This window comes from Anastrepha obliqua, chromosome 1, assembly GCF_027943255.1.
Source record: "Anastrepha obliqua isolate idAnaObli1 chromosome 1, idAnaObli1_1.0, whole genome shotgun sequence".
Classification (NCBI taxonomy): domain Eukaryota; kingdom Metazoa; phylum Arthropoda; class Insecta; order Diptera; family Tephritidae; genus Anastrepha; species Anastrepha obliqua.
In genome coordinates, this window is record NC_072892.1 from 46,348,686 (window position 1) to 46,371,855 (window position 23,170).

The 23,170-nt window shown below is 34.4% G+C and overlaps 1 protein-coding gene across 3 annotated transcripts in view; it reads right to left on the bottom strand.

Moving 5' to 3' along the window:
* Positions 1-13,820, bottom strand: part of LOC129236390 (cadherin-87A) — a 285,335-nt gene extending 271,515 nt beyond the window's left edge. The window contains exon 1 of one of the 3 annotated variants that reach the window (XM_054870752.1): positions 13,556-13,820. The gene's annotated coding sequence lies outside the window, so the exon portion shown is untranslated. Of the gene's footprint in view, positions 1-12,448; positions 13,121-13,473 lie in introns of those variants that run through there. The other 2 variants (XM_054870751.1, XM_054870753.1) reach the window with 2 other exon arrangements.
* Between the last annotated feature and the right edge of the window lie 9,350 nt (positions 13,821-23,170).

Genomic DNA, 23,170 nt, shown 5'->3' on the forward strand with positions numbered 1-23,170 from the left:
TGTTCAAGAATGTAAGAAGAAGCTTAATTCTGTCGCACTTATATCGTACTTACATATATGGGTTCCAGGACACTCCGGTGTTCAAGGAAACGAAATTGCCGATGAATTGGCCAACCGTGGATCAACGGTTCCCCCATAAGAGCCAGAGCCAATAATCGGAATCAATTCCGCAGGAATCATGAATATGATCAGCCATTATGTAGGCAAGCAACATAAAGAGCGATGGTCCGGTCTAGAACGCTGCAGAACTGCAAAGTGTTTTGTGACAAGTCCAAAAAAAAAATTGTCAAACTTTTTACTAAAACTTGGAAGGATATATGCTCGGCATTATTACAGGACACAACTCATGGGGTCAGCATATGACCACCATTGGAATCATTGAGGACTCAATGTGCCTGTCATGCTTAGAGGAGGCGGATAGCATAGAACACTTTCTCTGTGAATGTCCTGCCTTTGCTAGAGCACGGCTACGAGTTTTGGGTTCTGATGTCGTGAGAATGAATAATATTCGTTCTCTAAAACTGGCGCATATTTTCAGATTTGCCAAAGAATTTGGAAAATTCTCACAGGACTAACTATCTCTATATCTGTCTCTATTCTTTCCTATCTCTTCTCTGCACTGTTGAAGAACACCCCTTCTAAACTACTCTAACGTAGTCTAGCAAGTAAATGAAAATTAAATAAAAAAAAACTTCCACTTCCACCTGATGTATTCAAGCCCTACTTGAAGGGCATTGTTAAAAACCCCTTTTATACTAAAAACTAAAAATGTACATTTTTTATATCCTTGTTCACACCGCTCGGGAGCATAGAGTTTTGTTGTTGTTGTTGTCGTTGTAACAGCCTAAACATTCTCCATAAATATAGAAGCAATGCTGCTGAAGTGACAGTCCTTGACCGGATATAAATCCGGGTCGTTCCGGTTACATAGATTACACATAGATTACATAATGCACAGTTCTGGACTGTGTGATGTCGACAAAATGACCGTCGCCAAGTGATCTTTAGCCGACCGGGACCTCTGCTCCCTAATGTGCGTATGAAGGTTAAAAACAATGCAAAATTATTTGATTAAATAATTCTAACTGTTTGGCAAGCTTTCTGTTTTGATTTGGGGCTATATTTTATAGTGGTTGGGAGTTTGCCCTTAATATGAATGCCCTGGTTCTCGTAATATAAAATACCTAAATATCGTTTTTTAACAGTAGCAGTCCGTATCGAGATGAAAATATGCTGCTTGGTCTGTTGAAAACTTATCAGAACAAAGCTCAGATATGAACCCAATAGAAAAGTTCCAGGCCCAACTGATGAAAAGTGGTACATAAACAGGAACCAAATGATAATTGAACAGAGTTTAAAAATGCAATAATTACAGAAAACAAAAAAATGTGAATACTTACACATATATTTATACTAATATTTCAACACATCTAATTTTTTTTTGCGTTTTTTTTTCGAATTTCTAAATAACTATGAATAACTTCAATATAATAAATTTGAATAAATTAATTTATTTACAAAAGAAAACATGTAACTCTTGTGAAATTTGTAATTGGCATAACAAGTGCCTTCAATCAATTTCAAGTGGCAGTTGATAACTAATTAAAATTGAATAATATGTAAGTATAAATAACATTTTACTTTTTATTGTTATTGTGCATATTTTATAACTGACAACAGAAATATAGTATGCATGTACATATGTAACCGCATACACAATCTACACAATCATCAAAAAGTGGCGCTTTCAAAATTAGAATACAAAATTTTCACAAAACTCGCATCTTTTTATTTCATCCAATTGAATGAATACTCGTACAAAACTCTCTTTGTAATTATATATGTATCTGTATACAAGCGTGTTAGCATGTGAGCATGTAACTATAGTTGCCGCACCAGCGAAATAGCAACACATTAAAATGTGATTAGAGGAGGTCTCAAATGTAAACAAAAGCACATTAGAGAGGAAAATTTAGAAAAACTAGAAGCAATAAAAAAACAAAAACAAAAAACAGCTGTGCAACAACTGTTTACACTGCAATAACATTTCTTTTTGAATGTGTATTCTGCTCAGTCTGCACCGAAGCCGACGCTGTTAATGCTGCAGCTTCTCTGCACTGCTCTGTTCACACTTTTAACAGGCTTACTCATACACCGGCGAGACAATGCACTGTTGTACAAAGCAACCAAACTGCTTTCCACATAAATATACATATGTATACGAATACAGAGAAATACCATCCTAGCAAAGATTCTTTTTCTTACCTACATAGCAGTATTCATTTCATTTTTCTTGCTTATTCTGCCTGTTTAGTGGTGTGTCCACAAATCAGTATATTTCATATGGAAATGTATGTGCGTAAATATGTGTGAATGTATTTATTTTAAGAAGTGCTGATCTGTATGTTGTGTAGTTCGAAACGTGTTTATATGCATTAAAGAATTCATATGTGTAGAATCACATTTCTCTATGCACAATTAATTTTTGAAATAGGCATTTTTATTGAAGAACCAGCAGCAAAAGCTCAAAAAGGTTATCATTTTTGTAAGAGTGAAACAATTTACCGGGAAAACAGCGTTGTAACTAATTGTGTAATATTTTTAATACTGAAAAGTCGTTACGAATTCGCGTGAAAAGATCAAAATGCATACCTACACTTATGGTAAAAATAATATCATTTTGACCGATTTTGACTACTTTTCTTTTTCGCAATTTTCATACATTTTTTATAAAAATATCAGCGAGCGAATCAATGAGTGAAATAAATAGGCAATATTTTTTTTCGAATTTTATTAATAGTTTTTTTATCTCAATGCAACTTAACAAGCTTTCAAAAGGGTCGTCTACGTATCAGAAAGCAATTCCAGTCACATTATATTTTTTAAACGCACCACCGCTGAACGTCAAAGGGAAAGTGCTACTAAATTAAAAAATCACTCTACAATGCATATCATATAAATCAAAATTTTAAACTTTGCACGGGATTTATAAAAAATCGATCAATTCATGCTTTGTAATCAGAATTTATAAAATAAATTCGGGTACGCAGATTTACAGTTATTTGAAAATATTTTTTTCTTTTTTTTAAGTACCACAAAGTCCAAATTCGAATTGGCTCAAACTACTCGCTTTATGTATTTTTCCCCCTGATAACTGTGCGAATTTTCTCCCCATAAAAATATATCGTTCATTACTTAGTATATGGAGAAAATTACCAAGAGCGCCGGAAAAATATTGTCAAAAATCAATGCTATATTTAAGCAATTCAAATTTCAATTACATTTTATTAAACTAAAATTCAATTGACTGAAACGTAATTTACTCGAAACTTTCCTAAAAATTATAGAAAAAGAGGTTTGAAATTTTTGCAAATTCCCGCAAAGTTTTGAACTTAGTTGTATACAATGTTTGTGGTAGTATAAAAAAATTATTAAAATTAAATACGAAGCAAATAAGTTCTAAAGTTATGTCATTACGTCCCTGCGGCATAATTATGAAACACACTGTATTTTGGCAAGAAACTGTTCGAAGTATGTATGTATGTTAACATAAAATTTATATGAAATAAAATGTTTACCGCTTTTTATGCTTATCGCAGCAGTTCTTACCAAGTTTTTAACCAATATGGTGAGGTATTTTGTCACTGTACAATTTAAATTTAAATTTAATTTTTCCGCAATAGCCGAATGCCATAGTAGCCAGAGCTTTAGTTTTTTAAGTGGAATAATTATTTATAATTTTTACTATTTTGATAAATAAAAAATAAAATATTTTTTCTCAAAATCGCATTTTTATTCTAAATGTTTTTATCTTAAATATATACAATAATTTTTTTATTTTTATTTCATTTAATTTTTTGTTTATAGCTAGAAAAACAGAACACAACACACGTACTAATTTTCGTCTTATTAATAAAAAAGTAATGATTCTCTTCACAATTCAACACAATCTTGCGTTTTCATTGCATGGCAGCCACTTGTTATTTTCGAAAAACGGTTTTCGTTGTACACGTTTAATTAAATCGCTCAAATTGAGGTTAAAAGGTTGCATCGCACACACAAATATTGTACAGATGCATGAATGTATGAAGGTATGTACAGACAAACATACCTACATGACCATACATATGTACATACCTATATTGATGTGGGAGGAAAAAGGTTGGCTGACTGACGCATCATCCATTTTGGGTTTAAATTACAATTCTCAATACTATGATCAAAGTCAAAAGCTGGACGGTCACTTTTTAAAGCTTTTATAGCTTAACGGTTATTGGAGCGAATGAAATGTTAATTTACCGACATACAGATTTTATTGAAGGTTCTGATTTCAAAACGCAAATTCGTCTGCATGCACCTGTGAACATGTGAGTACTTATATACGTATGTATGTATGCATGCGCTCTCATAGAGAAATGTTATATAAATATTTTGTATGGTTCAAAATATGTATGTATGTATGTATATATGTATGTACAATATTTACAAGAGCGAATCAATGTGTGCAATAAGTAGGCAATACCTTTTAGTAATTTAAAATTTTTTTTTTTCATTTCAAAAAGGTCGAACACGCATCAGAGAACAATTCCTGTCATATAATATTTTTTTGAACGCACCGCCGGATATCAAAGGGAAAGTGCTACTAAATTAAAAAAAATTAATGAAATAATTACAGAAGCAGTGGAACAGCTCTTTTAGCGTTCGAATTGTGTAAGTTAACATTTCTGTTATTCCTAATCTGTTGAAACGATATCAGGAATGTGAAAATTAGATTAAAATCGTTTTCTATCAAATAAAAAAACTATTTGTCATGATGATTGCGACTCAAATTTAACAATTATAGCAAACACGTAGAAAAACAAGTTGTCATGATCTCGATACTATTCCCTTACAAAACTCAGGCAGAAAATCACACCACAAATAAACCAATGGGGAGTACGTGGTATAATACCGCACGCTTCGAAAAAACAGGATGTAGAGGGAAAGTGGAGAGGTATGTTACGTACATACATCCCCATCCTAAAACTGAGAACCGCACCTTCCGGAGGCTTATAATTTATTTATGTATACAATTTTTAAGTAATTTGTTGTTAGAGATGTGTAATTTAGCGAAATGTTAGTGCTGCCTGACACTTAAGAAGAACGAAGTCTCGTATGCAGGGTCCTTTGAATTTTACAGGGGCGTTGCACAATTTTGCGTAAAATACGATTCCGCGTAGACGGCCTTTGGTCGGGCTTCTAAAAAAATACCGCTTATAAATTAATATGTATGTATGTAAGTAGTATGGCGGCATGATAACCCGCAGCCCCATTATTAGCACTGAGCTGTAATACTTCATTTTTGTTAGAATTAATAATACAGACATTGGGAATAATTGTAATTGTCATTAAAACAACTAACCTCAGAGTAAATTTTCAAGTCATCCGCATAAAGAAGAAATCTCATTAAAGACAAACACGAAGAAATGGCGTTTATGAAGATATTATTTTCATTTGCAAGCGTCTGGCAACGCAATATTATTGTCAGTTCCAATGAATTGTTATTTTCGCTTAAAATTGGAAAGTGATGATATTGGTAAACACATGTGCACTTAATTTTCATTGAACTATTTTTAATATATTAGGTGCGCAACTAAGTTCTCGCTTTTGATGAAAATACAACTTTATTCTGAAAAAATGGTTACAAGAGAATCATTGAAAGTATTGCCCATCGCTGGCTACTACTTTTTCCCATCTTTTTGGTAGATCTCGTATACCGTGGCGGCAAACTGTTCATCTTTTGAGGTTATCCATGGATCAAGCCACTTTTGATGTCTTCATATGAATGGAACTGCTAGTCAGCCTGACCATGTGCCATCGATCGGAACAGGTGATAATCGGACGGCGCAATATCTGGAGAATATAGCGGGTGGGGTAGGATTTCCCATTTCAGTGTTTCCAGGTAGGTTTTAACCGGCTTGGCAACGTCAGGTTGAGCATTGTCTTGCTGTAGAATCACTTGTTCATGCCTCTCCGCGTATTGCGGCCACTTCTCGCGCAGTGCTCGGCTCAATCGCATCAATTGAAGTCGATACCGATCCCCAGTGATGGTTTCGCTTGGTTTTAACAGATCATACAAAAAAAATAACACCAACTTGGTCCCACCAAATACATAGAATAACCTTCGCAGCGTGAATATTCGGCCGAGGCGACGACGTAGAAGCATGGCCGGGCAGTCCCCATGACTTTGGATTGCTGTAATGAATCCATTTTTCCATTTTTCATCACCCGTCACGATGCGATGAAGAAAACCCTTCCTCCCTTCCTTTTTTGCCGACGATCAACATCCCTTGGTTTTAACTCATAAGGAACCCAAGCCCCCTGTTTCTGACTCATTCCCAAAGCATGCAATCGCTTGGAAATGGATTGGCGGGTAACTCCTAACACTGAATCAAGCTCTTCTTGCGTTTGACACGGATCCTCATTGAGCAATGCCTCCAATTCAGCGTCTTCGAAGGTTTTTAGTTTTCCTTCACGCGGAAGGTCGTCAACATTAAAATCACCATCTTTTCAGCGACGGAACCAATCTCGGCACGTTGTTTCACTTAAAGCAGCATCTCCATAAACTTTTTGTAGCTGTCGATGAGCTTCAGCCGCCGTTTTTTGCCAATGAAGAAGGAAAATCAACGCTTCCCGCAAATGACGATTATTCAGCACAAAATCAGACATATTCACAAAACCAAACGTATATGATACCAAAACAAAATCACTAATGTGTCGAGGCAGTTTGTTTACCATATGTCTAAGCTTGGTTTATGACGTTCAGGTTATGATACTGCTGGCGGCATCTACTGACAAATAGCGGGAACTTAGTTGTGACCTTGGTCACAAATTAAAACTAGCATACCAAATTGAAAATTATTACCGAAAAAATGGAATTAATCACTTTGGTGTAAGGTCAAAATTTTTGACAGCAAATGTGTCGAAACAGCGCTTTTCTTGCCATGTCTGCCCTCACTTTTAGGTATAATAACATTTTTTATATTATTCATTACGTAGTAGTAACTTATTAGTGATTTTTTCCGGAATGCTTATGGCTAGAACACTCGGAAAGTAGCAAGAAATGGCTTGTACCTGAACAACGTTTGTAGATCGTGCAAATATATTTACATGACTGTTGAGCAAGAATGATATGTAGATTACCAGGTTTGCTATTCAGCTATAGTGGAAAAAAATTGTGAGGGGAACTTTGGCTATCAGTCCTTGTTCGGATGGTAACGAAGCGTTGTCATGGATTGATTTTTTTTCGTTATCACTAACACAATCTCGCCAGCCTATCAGCTGATTGCCTCAAATTCGTCAAGAGCCGATTAACCGTCTGCTATGTAGCACACCTCTAAAAATAGTTTCACCACACAAGACTTGGCCAATAACTATGGTGAAAAAGAACATTGTCCGGGAAACTTCGGCTGCCACGTCAAGGGGCATGTATCCATCTCATTCACCGTCATTTCTCACGTCTTCACACACTCGTCAAATCACTCGTGGTTTAAACGGCAACGAAGTGATATTGCGTTAATTGTTTTCGTATATCACTAACACAATCTTAGTTGTTCCGTAAACAAACCGATTCGTGACCCCAGTTACGTCAGCCAATCAACTGATTCCGTCAAATTCGCTGAGAGCCGGATAACGGTATGTTATTGGCCACACCTTCTCAGTTCTCTTCACCATGTTTTTGCTGCTAAAACGTATGCAGTGATGAGATGCATTTCTGGCTTTATTTGGAGTGAGAACATTTGCCACGACTATGGAGATCTGTATTACATCTTAAAAAATTCACTGCTATTGGAAGTATTTATCAATACTTTTTCAAATTGCATTGATCTGGAACCACTTTTACTAAAGTGCTGAAATTTCATGCAATCGTACCGTAGTATTAGGTCTATGAATAAGTTCGTGCGGTTTTTTTTCGAAATTTGAATTTCGGATCATTCCCATGGCTTTTAAACGTTTGGAAATGGTTGATTGATCAACTCCCAAAGTTTTTGCAACCTCTTCTTGCGTTTGAGCCGGATCTTGATCGAGCAATTCCTCCAATTCGGTATCCATGAACTTTGGCGGCGCGGCCAAAATCACCACTTTTAAAGCGTGCAAACCACTTCTGGCACGTTCGCTCAGCTAGAGCATGCTCACCATAAACTTCCACCAAGATACGATGACTTTCGGCTGCTTTTTTCTTCATATTAAAATAATGAAGAAGAATTCCCCGCAAAAACACATTATTTGGCACGAAATTCGACATTTTCAAGTGTGGTAAAAATATTGTTGTTTACGCTTCAAATAAAAAACTTATACTGACGTTTGTGCCTTACGACAGTAGCTCTCCAATGAATATTTGGAAATGTGGATCGATGGAATAATAATCAAGTTACGCCATCTGTTGTAAAACCGCACGAACTTATCCATAGACCAATTTGAAATTGAATAAAACCTACTACTTGCAGTACTAATTCAAAAAAATGCAATTTGATCAACCAAAATAAGGCATTTAACATTTTTTCATAAAAAGTTAATATTATAATTCTTTAAGAATATGTCAAAAAGGGTTTAGAACGTAAATTTAAGTAATTCTTATATTATATATTAGATCGTCAACCGTAACGACTCAATTCTTTGCGTTCGAGCGCTGGGAGAGGTATAGTTACGTTGCCGACTTTAAACTCGTTTTTTCTCAAAACTGTATTTTTCGAATTGGCGTACACGATAACTCAAAAAGTTATTGACCGATCTCCCTGAAATTTTGCACACATCTTTTTTACGATATTACTTCTATGTGATTTTACAAATTTTCGAAAATTTTTTGTCATGCATTTCATTGTAATGATTAACCAATTCATTTTATTCAGTTATTCAGATTTATTTAAGGGGACCCCCGGTGGTCTAGAAATTTCAAAAAATCGATTTTTTATTTTTTCGATATTTAGAAAGTATAGTATCTTAAGAATATACTGTGAAATTTTCATGCAGAAATTCCCAATATTATAGCTTCTACAACCCATTAACTAGGTAGAGAGTCGTCCGCGCGCTCCTGTACCTCAAACTTTAAGCTCATTTATCTCGAAACGACTTTTTTCGGCCTGGTGCTGTCAAAAAAAAAATATTCAACAGAATCGTCGGAAATTTTCATATGTTGTTCTCAACATCAATGACTATCGCCCTTAGGCTAGAATTTAGTATAATGCCGATCGCTTTGGAAAAAAAACGGTAAAAAGGGGGTGATAGAGGGGTGTATCCCCATCTTAAAACTGAAAACAGAACCTGCCGGAGGCTTATAGTTTTTAAGTAATTTAATGTTAAAGTTCTATAATTTAGCGAAAAGTTGGTGTTGCCATACACCTGAAATGAAAACGAAGTTCGCACGCAGGGATGTTCAGTGGAAGGTTCATTGTAAAACTGCAGTATTTTTTGCTGTAATTTAAAGTTGAGAAATGAATTTGAAAATAAAAACATACAACTCATTTAAACTTAAAAACAATGATATTAAGCGTATCACAAAAAATAATAAAGTAATTAAAATTAAATTAAATTAATTAACACAGTATTTTTGCGTGGAACTCTTTATCGCGTAGGCGGCCTTCGGCCGCGCTTCATAAAAATAACCCTCATCAGTCCAACTCTACGGCTACGCAATCCACAGTATTTTTGCGTAGAACTCCTTTCCGTGTTAAAACCATTGAACCCAAAATTAAAACGTCATATGCGTGTATGTAGTAAGCAGGCACAATAACCCCCATTCCCATCATTAACACTAAACTCAAGTACTTAATTTTTGTTTTCATTTGCAGGCATCCGGCAACACCATACTGTTGTAATTCCAATCTTCTTCTTGTTCGCGCTTAAAATTGGAATGTGATTGCATAGGCAAATGAATTTGCATTTAATTTTAATAGATATAATTAGAATATTAGCATAAAAATCGGTACAAACACGCGTGTGAGTGTATATTTGGTGATTTATAGTGAAATGTTAAAAAATATAGAGTGTAATGTGGCAAATTATACTGATGTTCCCAAGGGCATTTTGAATGTAAATAATTAAAAAATTATTATTTCCCGATTAATTTAAAGTTATAAAGAGTGTTCCTTAACACCTCACTAACATCTCCACCAAGTTTCATTAAAAAAAACATTATAGTTTGCCAGAAATTCCAAAATCGGCATTGTTCTAAATTCCAGCCCGCCCTTACTAGAATCATGTTATTATTTTAATTATTTCGTATTTTTTTATTAAAATACTGAAAATTTTTAGAGTATCAAATTCAAAACCGCCCAATTTTTCCAATTTTTTTTTATTCTAGTACGGGACATAGCTACAGTCATACTGATTAAAATTTTTTCGGTTCAACACCGTCCAGGTACAATTTTTCGGGAGGGTTAACTTCAGCGCCATTTTTTAAATTATTAAAAGTAAGAAAAAAAATTCATTTTTGTATATTAAAGAAGTTAAATAAAAATCCTAAAAAAATTAAATATCGTTTTTCATTTTTTTATTGTAAAAGAATATTCCTGGAAATACCATAAATTTTCGAGCTCTAGACTAGACTAGGGGTCCCCCTAAGTCGGCACATTGCAAGATCTGAATAGATATGTATGTATGCTTAGTTATTTGTACATACAAACAAATATTTTTGTTTAAATTGTGGGTTTTTTTTTCTTAAATTCATTTTGTGTAAGTGGGCAAATAAAATTCTAGTATTGGAAAATTTGGTATGCATCGCATACTTCTTTAATAAAGGTGTACTATCAAATACACCCTTTACTCCGTTTCAGCACCTCACTGAAATATTTATGGGAAAATACCCATGTGTTCTCCCGACTTTTTAAAAAAAAGGGGTATAAGGGGGGGTAGAGGGGGTATTCTACTATCCAAAAGTGAAAACTTCACTTGCCGGAGCCTTATAGTTTTTAAGTTATTTGAGTTTAAAAATTGTAAAATTGACCAAGAATCCTCTTATTTTGGTTACTACAACCAGCCGAAGTGCTGCCAGACATCGTATAAATAAACAATTTTAGAAGATAATAAATGACTAGAAATACAAAATTTTACAAATTATTTCTATATTATATACGTCTATTCATATATATATATATATATTTATTATTATTTATATACATATATATATTAATGCTTGATTTTCAGTAAAGTATGTTTGATTGTATGCATTTTGAATATATGATATATATATATGATATATATATTTTTAATTCCAAATTTTCACTATATTATACATATATATATTTAAAAAAAAAGAAAAAAAGCGCCGCAGGCGAAAATTTGGAATAAAAAATCGCGCGATTTTTAATTCCAAATTTTCCCTATATTATGAATATATGATTCGCGCGATTTTTAATTCCAAATTTTCACTATATTATACATATATATATTTAAAAAAAAGAAAAAAAAAAGCGCCGCAGGCGAAAATTTGGAATAAAAAATCGCGCGATTTTTAATTCCAAATTTTCCCTATATTATGAATATATGATATATATATATACATATATATATTTAAAAATAAAGAAAAAAAAGCGCCGCAGGCGAAAATTTGGAATAAAAAATCGCGCGATTTTTAATTCGAAATTTTCCCTATATTATGAATATATGATATATATATACATATATATATTTAAAAAAAAGAAAAAAAAGCGCCGCAGGCGAAAATTTGGAATAAAAAATCGCGCGATTTTTTATTCCAAATTTTCACTATATTATGAATATATTATATATATTCTTTTTTATATATTAAATATCTATATATAAAAAAGAATAGTTAAAAAATTTTAAAAAGAATATATACACCTTAGAGGTTGTAAACCCCCATTCCCTCATATTCTAACAGAAAAGAGTGTGTGGAAATTATGTTCCTATGTTGCTTCGTTTTCAATCGCATTCTATTATTTTTTTTTTATTTTTTGCTTCTGGCAGCACTCCATTCAGCCATGCTTTTCAGTTATTGTAAATTTAGCTGGCATATTTGGAGTTAGCAACTTAAAAATGCAATATAATTGGTAAAATGTGGTATAAATAAATAAAAAGAGTTAAAAACGTGTGTGTATGTTAATATAGTTTCAATATTTATTAAAATAAATGTGATAAATGCACTTATTCTATCAAAATTTGGTGAAGGTAAAAGACAAACTTTATCAACAAATAACTTAAAAACTATTATTAACAGAATAGTGTTGGTGCTAGTTTTAGCAAAATAAGCACGAAATGAACATCTCCTGTGAATTTCATTGAAAAATTCGTAATATTTCTCTCAAAACAAGTGAGGGGAGAACACATGGAGTCGGAGCCATATTTATTATTCGTGAACGTGTTAATGTAATATTTTTATAAGAACTGTTCGTTTTTGCAAGATTTCCGCATATCATGTCATATCCGCATAGTTATCACATTTCCCTCTTACCTATTCAAAGAGTTTCAAACACAAGCTCATGCTTGTTGGTTTTCTGTAAAACAATAAGATACATCTAATATTGCACGCTCAAGTTTTGTTCATGTAAAAAATTTATTGTGCTTCATTTCGACACTTCACACATTTTATTTGAGTTTGCACTTCAAAGAAAATTTAGAAATCTTTTTCATACTACACTCCACTCATGCAAAATTTTAGAGGGCGACCTCAAAATAACAAACACAGAGTGAGCAACATTAATTCCACTTGTTTTCGTGTTGCTTTTTACATAGTGCCAACAGCGCTGCTAACGTTTACGTTGGCAGCGCAATAATCTTTACAGCTGCCCCTATTCTACTCTGTAGACTGCCTTTTTCAACAAACACTGCCAATTGCCGCGTTGTAATGTAAGAAGTTGCCAAACGGCTTTTAACACAATTGCACAAACAGATACACAAACCCGTATATTATTTACGTAAACACAAATATTCTTTCCTTTTCTTATTTTTATTCGTCTTCAGATTTCTCGCACTGAAGAATTCTGCTGCCTTGCCTGTTTCTGTTACTATGGTCATTCGGCTGACACGACACTGCGTCACGGTTCAGCTTCCACTACAAAAACCTGATTTACTTCTTCGATTCACTGCTATACACTGACATCACTTTCCATATGAGTTTCGGTGTTGTGTATTATTTTGGTTTACATACTTGCAAACACATACATATGTATACACATAAACCCATACATCTGTATGTATATTAGTACATTTGCACCATCTTGGCAGATACGCCGCTTCAAATCCACTTTATGCTCTGTATTTAGCAACTCTTTTCATTACTTCTTTCAAACTTTTAAGCAATTATAGGTTTACTTCTTATATTTTCTTCATGCATCAAAATTATTTCACTTAACATCACTTTGTATTAGCAGTTATTATTTTTCTTTACAATATTCTCTAACTTAGACTTCTGATTGAAAAAACAAAAAAATGAAGCTCCCCGAATTTCGCGTATTAAGAAAAGAAATTAACACATACCTCACATTAAAAAATTTAATACTTCTTCCATTCCTCAGAATAGCAGCTGCAAAATCAGCAGCCCTTCATTTACTTCACTTACACTACTTGTACTGATGCTGCTACCGCCACTGTTAGCACTAACCGCGCTGCCGTCGCTGATTTGTCACTTAAAACAAGAATTTTGCTGCTTCTTTCTTATTTACATCTATACTGCCTACGCTGGCGTCGCAGCATTCTTTACTCGTATTAAAATACCGGCAGCACTGTAAACCACTAAACACTATTGAAATTTATTACCGACGGCAAACAACTCTACAATACCCAACGAAAGACTATTTCATCCGTAAAATATAAACTATATTCATTGAGCAACGGCAAATAACTGTTTAAGCGTTTTCCTAGAGCCCCAATGGAATGCTCCAACTGGCTTACACACTTTGCTTGTGTTGCTCTTCGACTGGGTGGCCGCAGCTACTGTAGAAAAATAGTAAGTAGTAAGAAGTTTAGGTAACCGATGGGCAGGTTGAACTCAATACAAATTATGAGGATATGTAATAAATAACAACTAAAAGTTACATCCTTTTAGACTATTATTGTGGGCCTTGAGCTGCTAATCGGTGTTCCAGTTAAAATCGTATATCATATCTCTACAAATCTTTCGAGGCTGTTTTTTCCTCCTCACTAAAGTTCTTATTGCCGGATGCAGCAAATGCCAAATATTTTCTAATATATGGCCTCTGGTGACGATACAGAATGCTTGACTGCGCTTTGTATGTGTTAGTGCAGTCGGGTGGCGTCGTGTCACACATACTTGTTGTCGGTAAAAATGAAAAAATTTTAGATATTAGCGTCAAGCACCCGACACGCACACATATAAAGTTCTTGTCAAACAATGCTTGACCGACACCAGAGGCCAATACTGTTTGTATTAGAAGATTAAATATAATAATAAATCTGTTTAGTGGAATACGATAAAATTGTAGTACAATACTAACAATAATATTTGCCGACACAGCAACCCTGTAACACGTTACACGGCTCTCGTGCGCTCCGCTCTCATTTTTCTCATTACTCTCATACAACGCTCTCTACCTGTTGCATTTTGTTTGTTTACAAATGAACCAGTGTGGTCGTGCTGCAAATATACTGGACTAACAGCGGTTACTTTTTAAGGCCATGCGCAGCAACTTAAAGTCAGTGATGTCATATCTGCGCTATTGTTATTAAATTTTATGAGTTTTAAGTTATGCAAAAGATATATGCACTTGTAAAAATTTTTATTGTCGATTTATTTGCAATTAATGAGAGTATTAAAAGTGAACACATAATGACTACACTTACCAATTAAAACAGCATGTAGCAGTTGTGGTAAGGAATTGTTCATGCAATGTGGGCATTTTGGGTTTGTTGACCCAACTCTGCAATAAATCGAAACAGTAGAAACACTTTCTCCCACTACCGTCACTAATTCATTCAATCTAGTACAACTTTTTAAATCCCGTGATTTCGGGCTCTGAAATGACAATCCCGGGTAGCGAAATTTTTCCGGATGTAACATTCATGCTATAGTGGCAATTGTTGCCATCTGCGAAACTTAGAAGCGTGTTCTGAACTGGTTTCATTTTGATTCATTAGGCTAAGATAGGTTTCGCATGTTGGATGCACAGAAGCGCACTCAAACGCTCCATTGTAATAACAGGGGAGCGGAGTCTAATTCTGTCCCATTAGTTTTCCTTGTGTTTCTCTTATGAAAAGCTTAAGATTCCGAATGTGAACTAAATCCAAGCCTACTAGGCATTTAAAAAAATACTTACTATGATTAAAATGGTAAGAAGATGGCCAATGGAGAAGACAACCTTCAACGCTCTCCCTCTCCTCTACATATCTGCAGCTGCGACAGAAGTTCTTTGAGGGGAAGCCCATTCACTTACCGTGTGCCTCCATTAGGCAGTAACCAGTGGTGCTACCCTTCACAGCGAAGAAAGAGGAACACCCGCGTTAGAGACAGAATTTACTGTATGTGGCTATTCCCCCCACCTGCTGGCTCTTATAGAACACATATTCCAGAAATGTCCCGGTGTCCGGCGATCATACTATATTCGTAGCATATTTCACAACCAGCTCGTTCAGAGAGTTTATGTGCTGAATAGCTCTCTTCGAAGAGGAGATAATGGATTGTAATAGACTGTGTCAAAATGAGAGCATGCTCAAGCCGAAGATCCGAATTTTTTATTGCTGTTAACTTAGCTTGAAAAACTCTAAAACGGTTAGGGAGTCACAGGTTGAGAGCTACATATTTGAAATGGATGCTACTGTCAAGCTTATCGTCTAGCTCTGAGTAATCGATGAAGATGATCGTGGTCTTAAAATTCACTCATTCCTTAATTGCTATTTATGATCAGGAGTAATAATATTTGTCTAGAGTCTTATTTTTGTCATCAGAAATAAAACTTATTTAACGATTTTTACTTTATCTTATTTAATTGTTCGGAAATATTTATACGTTAATTTTTAAGTTATACTTTTTTGTCAATGAAGAGACACAAAAAACAAAACAAAAAGCGAAGTTGAACATTTATTTATTTTTTGCAAAATGCACAACACAAAAACTCCAATTATTCGACGTATGTAGTAAATTTTCTGTACTACTGTTAGAAAACACCTCTTTTATTGATTGGTGTCTTATGCCCATAGTAGGTTTATTTTATTCGATAGTTCCTCCTTCACTTTATCCCTTAGCGGATGAAAAATATTTGCAATATTGGTACCGTCAGCTTGTTACGCCGCTGATTAAGTTCAAATTAAGTTGACGCAAACTCGTTTGACTCCAACTCTTACGCTGGCCCCAAGTCAGTTAATATTTAAAATCGATGAGAATGAAAAATGTGCTAATAATTTTCAAGTTCATAACGGAATTTCCGTTACTCCTTTGCCTCATTTATGGAGGCAAAAAAAAGTAGAAAAAGTGAAAGTTTCCCAAAATTTTTTAGCAAAAAATAATAATTTTTACCCAAAATAAATAGATTTGATTCCAAAAAAATATATTAAAATTTTTTTTTTAAGTTTTTCCAAAAAAATATTTTTTAAGTCTCTTTAATATAAAATTTTAAATCTATTTTATATTGAAAATAAAAACAAATTATAAAAACGTTTGAATTTAAAAAAACTTCATATAAACATTTACAACATTGAATAAATGTCAAAATTATAAATTACAATTGCTCCCGAGCCTATAAATAAACCCGTTTTCAGAAAAATGTTAAACCTTGCCCAAAATACTTGCATTACTTGATATAGAGTCGCTCCGCTTTAAAATCGCTGTGGATGATTACCGCGCTGTCGACACTATAATAAACTTTTTTAAAAACTAGAACAGTGAAGGATTAATGAGCTCTTAGCAAGTTCCCATGAAAAGGCAGATCTAAAGAGAAAATTCATTGAAAAATGTCGCTGACTTCCTGAAGAAATTTGAATAATAATAAATATGCAAAATGGGCCGTTTCTGCGCTTCCTAATGACGATAACCAGGCCACGACTTATTCGGTACTTCGTCGACTTGAGACGCATCTGAAGGCAACAATGATACAAAATCACATAACAATTGTATATGCTTATCCAGATAAAAAAGCAAAATGGATCTAAATTTATATATAAATCAACTATAAAAAAATTTACTCCAAATATATAATTATAGCATAAAACAAAAAACATCTTGTCTCATATTAAATGTATCTATTTAGGTACTAGAAAAAGTCTTGCTCTTATATTTCTGTTAAGAACTAGTGTTATCACATACATTTTTAAAGCTGGGGTATATTTTATGGTAATTGCACAGAACACTGTTTTGTTTATTTTTACTCAATCTCAGGTATCAGTCAGTCATAAAGGAATGAATACTCCTGCTTTTGTAGCGTTTTCAAGAGGTTGTAAAGTTGATCTACTTAATTGAGTTTTATTGGTGCACAAAAGGCGGCTGATTGTAAATTTTTACTCTTATTAAGGAAAGCCAAGAGTCAATTGCAGAAAATCGCCGAACACGCACAATACTTGTTTTCTTTATGCCTCTCACAAACAAACTAAACATGCCATATTGCGAAAACCGTGAACATATCTTCAGGACGAATGTACGTAGCCCGCGAAATTTGAAAATTCACCTTCTTTTTTGAACACACCTCGTATATAATGGGCGCTTACACCCTTTTTGGGTGTTTGACCGAGCTCCTCCTTCTATTTGTGGTGTACGTCTTGATGTTGTTCCACAAATAGAGGGACCTAAAGTTTTAAGCCGACTCCGAACGGCAAATGGTTTTTTATGAGGAGCTTTTTCATAGCAGAAATATCATACACTCGGAGGGTTGCTGTTGCCCGTCGAGGGACAACCGCTATTAGAAAAACTTTTTATATTATTTTGTTGTTTCATGCACGTGTTAATAACCATGTTATTATTTTTTAAACCTGTTGTATGTATTTTTTTATTTTGCATTAAAAATTCGAAAATTAACCAAGTAAATTATCTTCGCTGTGTTCCACATACAATTTCTGCACTTATTTTATAAATTAGATGTAAGGGTCTTGTGATTTCGAATGCCTTCTCATCCCAACTTTGACTTCGCTTGAAAATTTGACCTCGAAATTTTCAGATAAAAACTTTCAAAACTGGGTACGACAGATATATTTCCTGGCTCATTCGACGTTGTTAGAACTTTGTTTTTATTTTTTGTGTTGTACTTTACTAGCCAAAAGCACTTATCAAAACTTCACGTGTGAAAAATGGAACTAATTTCGTGTCCGGATTTTTATATCCACAAATAATGATGGATTTGATTTTCGCCATGATTAAAATTAAAATCTAGATTCCATCATAAATATGTACATATGTATACTTGTATCTACAATTTAGTGCTGCGGCATTTTGCAAACCTCATTGAAATCAGTAATCAAATCGCATAACGAATTCATATGCCACAGCAGCGAAGTAATGGCAAATGAATGGTAACAGCTTTAGCTTCCGCCCTTCAAACTTTTCCAAAAACTAAGTTTGTAGTAACGAGCGATAAATATCAACGATGTGTAAGTATATTCGTAATCAATACAGAGTGAATTTAATGAGAAACCCAGCTGTGACACACACATCGCCCTAATGAAATAGAAAGAAAATTGAATCCTGCAGCTATGAGTACACTCGCAAGTACATACATGCATACATACGCGTACGTAAAGGGAGGTCGAAAAGTTCGGTGAATGAAAAGAAAGGGTGCCGAACTAAATATGACTTTATATTGACTTTTTCGATTATGGATTCTATTGCGATTATTCGGTCTGTCATAAAGTTGCTCTATACCAACAAAAGAAATGCTTTGTTCAGTTCCTCAAAGTCCTCGACTACTTGTAGTTTTGTTCATCATCATTAGTAATTTATTTCCTTCGAAGACTTTTTCATGTTTAGAAAAGAAAAAATAACAAGTTCTGATCGGACTTTAATATTTTCGGTAAGAAAAGACTCGATGTACTTGCAAAAATGGGGTCGAATTTTTTTATAGTCTACTTAAGTTTTCATATCCCGTCCAATGTTTTTTTTTTAAACATTGGAAAAAATGGTTGAAATATATGTCTAAGCGAAATGAAGGGTTAAGACTTCTAAGGTAAAATTTCCAAGAAAATATTTTCGTTCAATATTTTAAACTATTAGCTTCCATCTGAAAGGATCGCTTTGACCCTTACTTAAAGGAACCGTTCAAACACAAATTTCGGAAAGTCGTTCGAGAATTAAAATGTTCTAGAAAAGTATTATTATTAGAAAATTATGTTTATTCTAGAAAATTATTATTATTAAATTTAGTGAGATCTATTTATTTAGTAACATAAATTAGTTATAAATATAGTATAAATCTTTAATAAATTTAAATTTAATAAATATTTAGTAAATCCTTAATTATTAACAAAAATAAAGTAAAAAAAAAATTAGTTAGATCTATTTTAAATAAAATAGATTAGTATTTCCTCCTTAAAAGTAAAAAGAACCCTAATCAAATTTACTCTTTTTCATTAAAAAAAATACAATGAAAACAACCTATTTCATTTCAAATGTTTTCATTGAATTTAATTATTTATATAAAATCAACATAATAAATAAAAATTATTCATATCACCAACTTCAAAATCCTTGAAGAAGCTAAACTAACTCTACTTTCAATACCTATAAAGGAACAAGAAATGAATGCAGACTACCAAAATAAGCTGAAGGTCGCTCCATTTTTGCAATTACCTTAAAGTACATGATCTTTAGTTTGGATTCGAGCTTTTTTCGTAACTTATTGGGATGGAAGCCCCTCACTTTTATCATTCTCAATTCTCCTTCTTTTTCATTTTCTTCGAACATATTTTTGGTCCATTTCCGCAGGAATGACGTCAGGTTATTTTTCCACAGAGAAAAATAAGACTTGTAAGCAGCTTATTTTTAAGAAAATTGTGAGAACAGTGAATGGAAAATGGCATAAGGAACCCAACCGCAGAATCGTCCGACAATTGTGGCCGGCTCTCTATGCTAAACGCACAGAATATCCGCTAAGCCAAAATCAGTACACTGATTTTAGTTAAAACGTGGCACTGCCTAATAGGCAGAGGATGGGTGTGCAGAAACAAGGCTTCTGCAGAAGCTGTCTAAATGAGGAAGAGACGATTTCGCACCTTCTGTGCCATTGTCCTGCTCTATGCAGACGTAGATTCATAGCTTTAGGTAGACAATTCATTAATCAGTTGGAAGATCTTAGCACGATGGAAATTACAGATCGTCTAAAGTTTCTGAACGGTGCACATTGGTTTTAGGAGAGATAAGGACAGTGTTCCATAGTGGACAGCCGCTATAACCTTACCTAACTTGGCACCTCTTATCAAAGATTCAGCATTGCTTGCTCTTCTTACTTGGTGGATAATTGTCGGCCGCAGTAATCCAAGCAATGGAATAAACAGTGAACCTGCAGTGACATGTGAAAACCTATTTTAGAAAACCCATTTATTGGAACGATCCTTCCCAAGCAAACCTTCGATGACTTCATTTATTGGTCGGCATGTATAATATAAGTCTCGATTTTCATTCAGGACTTTGTTGAACTGCTGCATCTTCACTAACTTTCGAATACCCCAAAAATTATTTTTAGTTTCAAATTGCACTTGCACTGCTATGTCGAGGAAAAATTGTAGCCAAAATCATTTACCTCTTGAACATCCAGAGGACGAATTCTCTGTTGGGATGATCTCGGCCAAACATTCCATGTATAACTGCAACCCTTACAGGTCACTGAAAAGTAGGGGATCACGCAGCCAGACTTAACCTCCCTTTCAATCCCATCTGCAGATGCTGTGAAGGGGTGAAAGAAAGCCTCTTCCACTATCTATCCGAATGTACAGCTAGAGCAAGATTTCGCTCTATCGGCAAGCCCTTCTTAGAGCAAATCAATGAAATCTCAGACATAGATATAAAAAATTTGCTGTTTCACCTTATGAACAAAAAAAACAAAAGACATCATCACACAAGAACAGTAGTAGTAAAACGGCGCTAGTCGCTAACTATGAATATATCAGCAGGAATACTCAACCACCACCACAACAACAACAACAACATGCCAAGTTTCCAATGAGGTAGTGGCAATAAAATTTTGCCTTGTTGTAATAAAGGAACTTGACGTTCGTTCGCCTAAATTGCTTCCTGGAATCTCTGCTACTTCAAGTGTATTTTGATTACTGGTCACCCTTAATTCCTAAGTCCCAACTGCATATAAAACACACATGGTTTTAAGCGACTTTTGTGTTGATGACATGAAGGATTTGTCTGAGAACACCCCCTGTAAAATTCTACGAAGAATAATATTCTTTGGATATCTGGAGGTCTGGGTACAAATAGATACTCCTGCGCTGCTTAGGATTGCTAAAACCGTTGACACCTTATGTGATATTTATTTTAAATCTTAATAAAAGTCACTCTCCATCTGGTATCGCTAGGGACCAAAAGGTCTAGGCATGGCTTAATGCAAGTCGGGTTAATCTATCCTAACCTAACCTAATTTTCTACAACATTTTATCCATCTTAATCTTTAGTTAGGAGTCAAAACGATCCTTTTAGGTGGGAGGTAACGCATTTAAATGTTCTACGAAAATATTTTCCGTACAATTTTAATGCCTGCAACTCGACCCTTCATTTCGTTTAGACATATATTTTAAAAATTTGTTCCACTTTTTTGCAAACAACCGGCCGGGACATGAAAACTGAAGAAGGCCAACAAAAAAAAATTCGAGCTAACATTTGCAAATAAATATATGGGGTGTTGGATAAAGTATACATTCGGGCCGTCGTAGCCGAATGGGTCGGTGCGTCCTCATTAAAAATATCTGCCCTTCGCAATCGGCTTGAAACTGTAGGTCCTTCCATTTGTGGAACAACATCAAGACGCACGCCACAAACATCAGGAGGAGCTCGGCTAAACACCCAAAAAGGGTGTACGTGCCAAATATATATATAAAGGGTTTTCCAATAAGAGGTGTTATTTGGATATTCAAAGAAAAATGCTATTTCTTAATATGAATGATCGGATGTTTATTTCATTATGAAGAGGAAGGAATGCCGTTAATAATAGAAAATAACATCAGGCAAATGACCACCACGATCACGCTTACAGGACAATATTCTTTTCATGAAATTTTCCATAACCGAATTGCAAAGTGGCTGCCCTATGTCCTCGATAGCCTCACGAATTCCATCTTTGAGTTCTTGAATCGACCCTGGGCTATTGAAGAAAAAAATCACAAGGTGTTAAATCACAAGATCTTGGTGGCCAATTATGATCACCTCTTCGAGAGATAACATGGTCCGGAAACTTTTCCCGTAAAAGATCAATGGTTTCGTTGCTTGTGTGGCACGTAGCGCCGTCTTGTTGAAAATAAACGTTGTCCAGATCAATACCATCCAATTCCGGCCATAAAAAATCGTTAATCATCTCTCGATAGCGATAGATAACACCTGTTATTGGAAAACACTTTATATATAATATATTTTGTGATTTTAATACATTCAGAAATCATTAATAAAGTTTTAACTGGTTTGAATTGCCATAAATTTTCGAACCGTGCAATAAGCTGATGCAGCTAAATTTCAACTACAGGCGGGGTGTTAAGGATTTCGAAACTACATTTTTAGCGAAGTTTTTGTCCGTTAGCAGCAGCATATTTTTTTATACATATTTAATTATATTTTTTTCCTTATGATCAAAGAACAGCAGCCATTCTCGTTCTGGTTGATTGTGGCATTTTGAACTTCTTATGGTATCAAAATCGTTGTTGCCTTACTTTTTTTTTCAAATGTACATCTTCCAGCACAAGTTATGCATATTTTCCAACACTGTGTGTCTATGGGGCCCCAATCAACCAGCCGGAGTGCGAGTCGTTTTCCATTGACTCCCACTTTCCGCGAATAGTCTAAGCCACTTATAAATCATTGTTTTCCCTACGTTCAAGTATCCGTAAGTAAATAAAATCTATGTCATAGCAATCAGTGGTAATAATCCTTGCTTAGTACCCGAAGAGAAACTTAGCTTTCTTCATAGCTTCCCAACTGACTTTTTTATCTGGCCTTATCGCACAGGTTAATGAACCGATTTAAGTGAAATTTAGTAGTCGTACCGCGTCATCTCTCCACTCTCTCACCCCTACATTCCGTTAATTT